Genomic DNA, 8,429 nt, shown 5'->3' on the forward strand with positions numbered 1-8,429 from the left:
GAGGAGGAGGGAGGAGGAGAGGAGGAGGAGGAGGAGCAGGAGGAGGGAGGGGAGGAGGAGGAGGAGGAGGAGGGAGGGAGGAGGAGGAGGAGCGGAGGGGAGGAGGGAGGAGCGGAGGAGGAGGAGGAGGGAGGAGGAGGAGAGGGAGGAGATGAGGAGGAGGAGAGGAGGAGGAGGGAGGAGGAGGAGGAGGAGGAGGAGGAAAGGAGGAGGAGAAAGATGAAGAGAAGAGGAAGAGAAAAGAGGAAGAGGAGGAGAGGAGGAGGAGGGGGGAGGAGGAGAGAGGAGGGGAAGAGGAGGAGCAGGGAGAAAGATGACGACAGAAGAGGAAGAGGAAGAGGAGGAGGGAGGAGGAAGAGGAGGAGGAAGAGGAAGAGGAAGAGGAAGAGGAGGAGGAGGAGGAGGAGGGGGGAGAAGGGGAAGAGGAGAGAGAGAGGGAGGAGAAAGGAGAATAAGAAAGAAGAAAGATGAAAGAAGAAAGAATAATAAAATAAGAATAAGAAGAAGAAAAGATAAAGTGCATGTTATGTTACCGATGCTCGTCACAAGCCCTCAGCACCTTTAGAAACTTTTGTTGTTGTTAAGAAGTTGTTGTTGTTGTTGTTGTTGTTGTTGCTGTTGTTGTTAAGCAGCAGCAGCAGCCTGTGCACAATGTGGCGGCGGCGGAGTCCTCTTAGTGCTTGAAGGACTGCTGTGCGAAAAGCTTTTTTCACACACACACACACACACACACACACACACACACACACAGAGACCCAAGACTTCACCAACAATACCAACAGAGTGAGTAAGAGAACCTCCCTCCCTCCCTCCTTCCTTCCTTCTCTCCCTCCCTCCCTCCCTTCCCTCGCTCCCTCCTTTTCTCCCTCCTTCCTTCACATCCTCCTGGGAAGTGTTAGGGAGGTGTAGGTCACGTGGGAGGTGGAGGAATAGGTCAGACAAAGAGAGAGCCAATCAGGAGCGAGATTATGATAATAGGTCAAGTTAGCAGCTAAACTTCACCTCATTATAATTATAATTGAGATAATTTCTTGTCTAATGAACCCAGGGACCTCTTGGCCTCCATGAGTGTGAGGTCGCGGAGGTATTGTCCTGGTACTAACGAGGGTATTGTCCTGGTACTAACGAAGCTCTCTCTCTCTCTCTCTCTCTATACACAAAAACCTCCATGAAATTAATTTAAGTGTTTTATCTAGTCCTAAATACAGGTAAAATTAATTCAAGGTTTTTAATTCCCACTAATTAGACGAGCGGGAAAAGGTTAGTGCATGTTAGTTTATTCCCCCGGCAGAGCTAGGTCAAAGGTCAAGGTCAGAGAGGTCAAGTTATTAACCATTTTTTTTTAATTACGAGATAAGGCGAATAATTATCCTCTAACTTAGTGAAACCTAACCTAACTTAATCAAACCTAACCTGACCTGACCTGACCTTTACCGATCTAACCTTACCTGAACTAACCTTTCTTGACCTGACCTGACCTTTCCGGACCTAACCTTACCTGATCTAACTTTTTATAACCTAACCCAATCTAACCTAACCTGATCTGACTTTGTTGATGCTGGAGAAGTGAAGTCATTTGTGGCCATCGTGTCAATAGAGGTCATTTATGTTACTAAAGGTCACTGAAATATGCCATAGATGTTATTGAAGGACACTGAAGAGAACATATGACTGTCTTGCCCCGAAGTGCCCCACCCTCAAGTGCCACCCATGCTTGTCAGTCTTGAGTGCCACACCTTGATTGGTTTTATTGAGTGCCAAACCTTCGCGTGTCGTTCGGGAATGACACACATGCACACACACACACACACACACATTGAATTCTCCTTCCTCCCCCACACACATACACACATAAAACAATCTCTTCCTCCTGCCACCCACACAACCCCCTCCCCCCCAGTTGCCAATATCCCAGGTGTAGGCGAAGGCGTCTACCTGCATATTCATGAGCTCGACGTAAAGACAAATAAGGAAGACAAAACTCCTTCAGGTGTATTTAATTACTTTTGTCTTCAGGTAGATAATGTCACAGGGGTTATATCAGGTCATTAAGGTGAGAGGTATCATTAGGGAGGTGATTATAAGACTTTTTGGCTCATTCGTTAAGGTCGTGTGATGGTCGTTAGGGTTGGTGATTTGTGGTAGGTTGTGGTAGTTAGGGCAATGGTGGGGGGGGGTCATTAGGGTGGTAATTAAGTGTTATGATGGTCACTAAGGTAGTCGTTAGGTTGGTTAATAAGGATTACGAGAGGTAGTTAGGGTAGTGATCGTACTCAAGGAGTTAAGTTATCGTAATCAAGGGGTTAAGTCATCGTACTCAAGGGATTAAGTCAACGTTCTCAAAGGATTAAGTCATCGTACTCAAGGGATTAAGTCATCGTACTCAAGGTGTTAAGTCATCGTAATAAAGAGCTCAGCCACTGAAAGATGAATGAATACCTGACTGAAATTAATTTGATAAACAGAGGGAAAATGGAAAGAAGGAGAGGAGTAGGAGGAAGAGAAGGAGATGAAGAAGTAGAAGAAAATGCGAGAAGGGGGGAGGATAAGAAGAACTATACACAGGCGAATTAACGAATGAAGAATTAAAAGAATGAGAGAATGAGAGACAGACAAGCAGAGGTAGAGGGAGAGGTAGAGAGACAGAAGGAGAAAGAGAAACACAGAGACACGGAAGGAGGGAAGGAGAGAGAGAGAGAGAGAGAGAGAGAGAGAGAGAGAGAGAGAGAGAGGCCAGACAACTTGACCTAGTTCAGCCATACTCGTGAAGATCAGGCTCAGGAAATGTGAGGAAGAGAAGAGGAGTAGGAGGAGAAATAGCTAGAGTAGAAAGAAGAAGAAGGGGGGATAGAAGAAAACGAAGAAGAGAAGGAGGAAGGAGAAAGAAGAAGAATAGGGATAGAGAGAAACGAAGAGGGGGGGGAGGGGATGAAGGAACTGTAAGAATTATACAGCGAACGAAGAGGAATTAAAATAAAACGAAAACGAAGGAAAAAACAAAAATAACTAATGAAAACAAGAAACAAACAAAACAAGCAAAAACAAACACAACCAAACAACCAAGTAAACAAAAAATAAAAAGGTAAACAAACACGAGGGGAAACGAGCCCAAAAGAAAGTGTCGTATCAGACGGAACAAAAAACAAAGGAAAGGGAAAAACAAAAGAGAAAGTTAGAGAAAATATTAATAAAAGTTGATAATTAAAAGATATTCTAAGGTGTCGTATTAATAAGAGGAAAGAAAAAAAGAAAAGAAAATGAGAAAAGACGAAAAAATGTCATACGTAACTTATAAAACAAAAGCCATTGAAATCATTAACATATATATGAGAAAAAGAAAACAAAGAAAGAAAGAAAGAAAGAAAGAAAGATGAAAGTAAAGACACGTATGGAAAAACTTATAAACAAAATCAAAAACAAAAGCTATACAAACCCAACCACTATCAATAGACGCCCTAAATTTCTTAACAAAAGATAAAAAGTGTGTGATGTCTCCTTTATATATATAAACTTTGTTGTGGTGTGTGTGTGTGTGTGTGTGTGTGTGTGTGTGTGTGTGTGTGTGTGGGAGGAAGGGAGGGGTATGTATGTATGTATGTATGTATGTGTGTGGAGGACTAGGATGAAGAAAAATAGGTTCATCGTACTCAAGGGATGACGCCATCGTACTCAAGGGTTTTAAGAGTACCTTTTAGGACTCTTTCTAGTTTAAGTTTACGGAAGCTCTCACCTGATTGGCCTACTCATAGAAAATTGGAGAGCCATTCAGGAGAAAATTATCCCTTGAGAAAAATAAATGGCCAAATCTCTCTCTCTAGTAATATTTCTTACCATCAAAACTTCTTAACTGAAAAACTCTCTTAACTTCACAACTTCTCAGTAGTTAAATTCTTTCCCGCCAGACAAAAAATAAATAAAATACAAAACATTGAACTTTTCGACCGCGTAGCGCTGGGGGTGGAGATTGTGGTGGTGGTGGTGGTGGAGATTGTGGTGGTGGGAGATTGTGGTGGTAGGTGGTGGTGGTGGTGGTGGTGGTGGTGAGATTGGTGGTGGAGATTGTGGTGGTGGTGGTGGTGGTGGTGGTGGTGGTGGTGGTGGTGGTTGTGGTGGTGGTGGTGGTAGGGGTGGTGTGTGGTGGTGGTGGTGGTGGTGGTATGGTGGTTGTGGTGGTGGTGGTGGTGTAGATTGTGGTGGTGGTGGGGTGGAGGTGTGGTGGTGGTGGTGGTGGTGGTGGTGGTGGTGGTGGGGTGGTGGTGGTGGGGTGGGGTGGCGGTGGTGTGGCGGTGGTGGTGGTGGTGGGTGAGATTGTGGTGGTGGTGGTGGAGATTGTGGCGGTGGTGGTGAGATTGTGGTGGTGAGGTGGGTGGTGGGTGGTGGTGGTGGGTGGCGGTGGTAGGGGTGGTGGTGGGTGGTGGTGTGGTAGGTGGTTGTGGTGGTTCTGTACTGTAAATTTTCCTGCTTAAAGTTTTACAGACCGGAGGAGGAGGGGAGGAGAAGGAAGGGAGAATTGAGGAAGAAGAGGGAAGAGGAGTTATATGGTGAACTTTCCTAATCCATTTTTCATACCCCTTCCTTCTTTTCTTTTTCCCATCTTATTCCTCCGTCTCTTCTTCCTCCCTTCTTCCTTCATTCTCCACTAACCAATTATAAGCTTACTTCCTCCTTCCTTCATTCTTCCTTCACTCCCTCTCCTTCCCTCACTCCACCATCCATCCCATTCTCCCTTCCTCCCCTCCCTCTCCCACTGGCCATTTACAGCCCTCCCACCTCCCCTCCTCCCCATCATTAATCACCCTCTGACATACTCCAAGATTATCTGCCCTCTTACAAATCCCTCTCCTCCCTCCTCTACCTCCATCACCCTGAGAGACAGAAAATGGACAGGCAGACAGACACACGAGGTAGATGGGTAGAAACACAGGTAAACGACAGACAGACAGACAGGCATACAAACAGACAGGTAGAGAGATAGGTAGAAAGACTGACACACACACACACAAAGGTAGACAGATACAGAAAAACAGACAGACAGATAGACAGCCAGCCAATCAACCAGACAGACAGGACAGACAGGCAGACAGACAGACACAGCAAATCCCCGAGGGACCCTCATATTACTCTGCAACATTTCCAGAATTCATCTGAACAATGATTTGTTTTATGAAGCCGAATATCTGAACCCTTTTACAGTGTGTTGGCTAATGAGTGAAGCACCTAATGAATGGAGTAGTGAAGCAGTTAATGAGCGGAGCAGTGAAGCAGTTAACGAGTGGAGCATTTAATGAGCTGAGCAGTGAAGCAGTCAATGAGTGGAGTAGTGAAGCATTTAATGAGTGGAGCAGTGAAGCTGTTAATGAGTGAAGCACTTAATGAGCGAAGCACTTCATATGTATGTGTGTGTGTGTGTGTGTGTGTGTGTGTATACATTTCATAAAAATATTACAGCGATAAAAAAACAGATTAATCGATGGTATAAACAGATCAAACAGGAATTTAAAAGCTTAAACCGGTGATATATGAACGAGCCATAGCACCACGACCTATAACATATACCCCTACTACCAACTGGTCAAAACAACAACAATACTACCATTATTGTTGATAGAGAACACCACGAATATCTCACCACATCTATCACTGTCCAATAAGAAACCAGGAAAAACATCATACTCGTAAAATCCTGAGTTTTGATTGGCCATAACCATACCCACACATCCACACATGACATCAGCTGGCACGGTGGGATTATTGTGATCATTTATTTAAAGGAATTTAATTTCACGCCAATTACAGCGTCGCTAAAATAAGAGAAGCCGATATTTGTAATGTGTTTTGAATATTGGTAAATGAGTGTTATTTGTGGTAGCCGCTGACAAATGTTGCTGGCTCCATGTTCAGTTTTATTCATATAAGTAGACTGGGATTTTGGCTACATGTGTAAAATGGGGGGGTGATGGGGGTGATGGGGGGTGATGGGTGTAAATGGGGGGTTATGTATATGTGTTGATGTGTGTGTGGACAGAAGGGAGAGTTGAGGAACTGAGAGGCAGGCAAGGTGAGAGGGTGAGGTGAGAGGGGGGTAGATGAGAGGGGAGAGGGGGGGAAGACGATACAGGTGCCCCTCCAGATCCAAATGTCATTAGCACAACATTACAGGTGACAGGACCAATAGGGAGTTTCATTTAAAAGTTCTATTTAAAATTGATTATCAAACTGTCCATCACCATCCTGTGTAACACATTCAAAGGTCTATCGGCTTACAACGACGAGAGAGAGAGAGAGAGAGAGAGAGAGAGAGACAGAAAGAGAGACAGAAAGAGGTGTATAACAAAATTTGTGAAAAAGTTTGGATCCATTTTTGAGGCTCTGTTTAATCCTGGAACCTCGTATCATATGTTGCAACCCCGTGTCAAACGTTGCAGGCTTTGACAGAAGTCTTGCAAGCCTTGTGTCAAGGGATGTAACATCGTGTCAAGGCTTGCAACACCGTTTTAAAAGTTGCAAAACCTTATCAAGGGTTACAACACCGTGTCAAGGGTCGCAACACCGTGTCAATAATTACAACACCGTGTCAAGAGATGCAACATTTGTGTCACGAGTTGCAGCCGCTTAAACACACTGCAACAAACGCCAAAAAAAAATCACCAAATAAAACAGCGAAATTTAGTCGTCAAAAAGTAATCATTGGCGAACAAAAAAAAAGTTATTTGACGTATCAGCTTACAGTACATCAGAGTGTCCATGTTACTGTGGTGCTGTTGTGGTGCTGTTGTGGTGCTGTTGTGGTGCTGTTGTTGAGGGATACTTCTATATGATGGCTGCAATATGTAGTTTACAGTGGACAATGTGGAGAAAGAATGGCTGAGAATGGGTAGAATATGGGGAGGATGAAGAGGAGGGATGGGAGAAGAATGGGGGAGAATAAATAGGAGGAACAACAACAGACACAACAACAACAACAAAGACACAACACCTCTGATTATATATACACATACAGAGAGAGAGAGTGTGTGTGTGTGTGTGTGTGTGTGTGTGTGTGTGTTTTTCCCCAGCCTTCAAGAATATACGAGTAATTTTTTTCCCACTTATTTATGGCTTTTGTTTCAGATATCTTCGGGAAGGTTTTTAACTCCTTATAAAAGTTCGTGTTTAAGATCTATACTGTGTTTATGAGTGAACGAAATGTTTTGGAAAAGTGTCTAGAGATATGAAAATACGATTGAAATTTACATCATTAAACTTCGTCTTCCTCAAAAGCAAACCAACAACAACAACAAAAAAGACAAAAATATTTTAATTGGAGAATAAAAAACACTAATTAAAACACGTCCTTAAAACTCTTCTAACACATAAACCAAATTAAACTCACTTCTCTTAAGATAAAATAAAACTCGCTAATTAATTTAAAAAAAAACACTAATTAAAACACAGAATTTCCCTAAAGTAAAATATTGACCTAAGAGACAGAATGGTCGACTTACCCGCCAAAACAAGATTATCCTTCCCGCCAAAAACAGGTAATCTTTCCCGCCAAAACAGGTATTCTTTCCCGCCAAAACAGGTATTCTTTCCCGCCAAAACAGGTAATCTTTCTCGTCAAAACAGGTAATCTTTCCCGCCAAAACAGGTAATCTTTTCCGCCAAAACAAGTAATCTTTCCCGCCAAAGCAGATAATCTTTCTCGTCAAAACAGATAATCTTTCCCGCCAAAACAGGTAATCTTTTCCGCCAAAACAATAATCTTTCCCGCCAAAACAGATAATCTTTCTCGTCAAAACAGGTAATCTTTCCCGCCAAAACAGGTAATCTTTTCCGTCAAAACAGATAATCTTTCTCGTCAAAACAGGTAATCTTTTCCGCCAAAACAGGTAATCTTTTCCGCCAAAACAGGTAATCTTTTCCGCCAAACAGGTAATCTTTTTTCCGCTAAAACAGGTAATCTTTTCTGCCAAAACAGGTAAATCTTTTTCTGCCAAAACAGGTAATCTTTTCCGCCAAAACAGGTAATCTTTTCCGCCAAAACAGGTAATCTTTCCCGCCAAAACAGGTAATCTTTCCCGCCAAAACAGGTAATCTTTTCCGCCAAAACAGATAATCTTTTCCGCCAAAACAAGTAATCTTTCCCGCCAAAACAGGTTATCTTTCCCGCCAAAACAGGTTAGTCTTACTGCCAAAAACAAGTTTTCTTTCCCGTCAAAATGATGTTGGCGGGAAAGCTCATGATTGGCCAGAGCAGTCGTGACGTAATTAGGTTAAGGCGCTTCAAGTTGTTTCTCTACCATCCTCATCACATTCACCTCTTCTCACTCTCTCTCCTCATCACACTCACCTCTTCTCACTCTCTCTCCTCACCACCCTCGCCTCACACACTCTCTCCTCACCACCCTCGCCTCACACACTCTCTCCTCACCACCCTCGCCTCACAC

The sequence above is a fragment of the Homarus americanus genome, unplaced genomic scaffold, assembly GCF_018991925.1.
Source record: "Homarus americanus isolate GMGI-L3 unplaced genomic scaffold, GMGI_Hamer_2.0 scaffold367, whole genome shotgun sequence".
NCBI lineage: Eukaryota > Metazoa > Arthropoda > Malacostraca > Decapoda > Nephropidae > Homarus > Homarus americanus.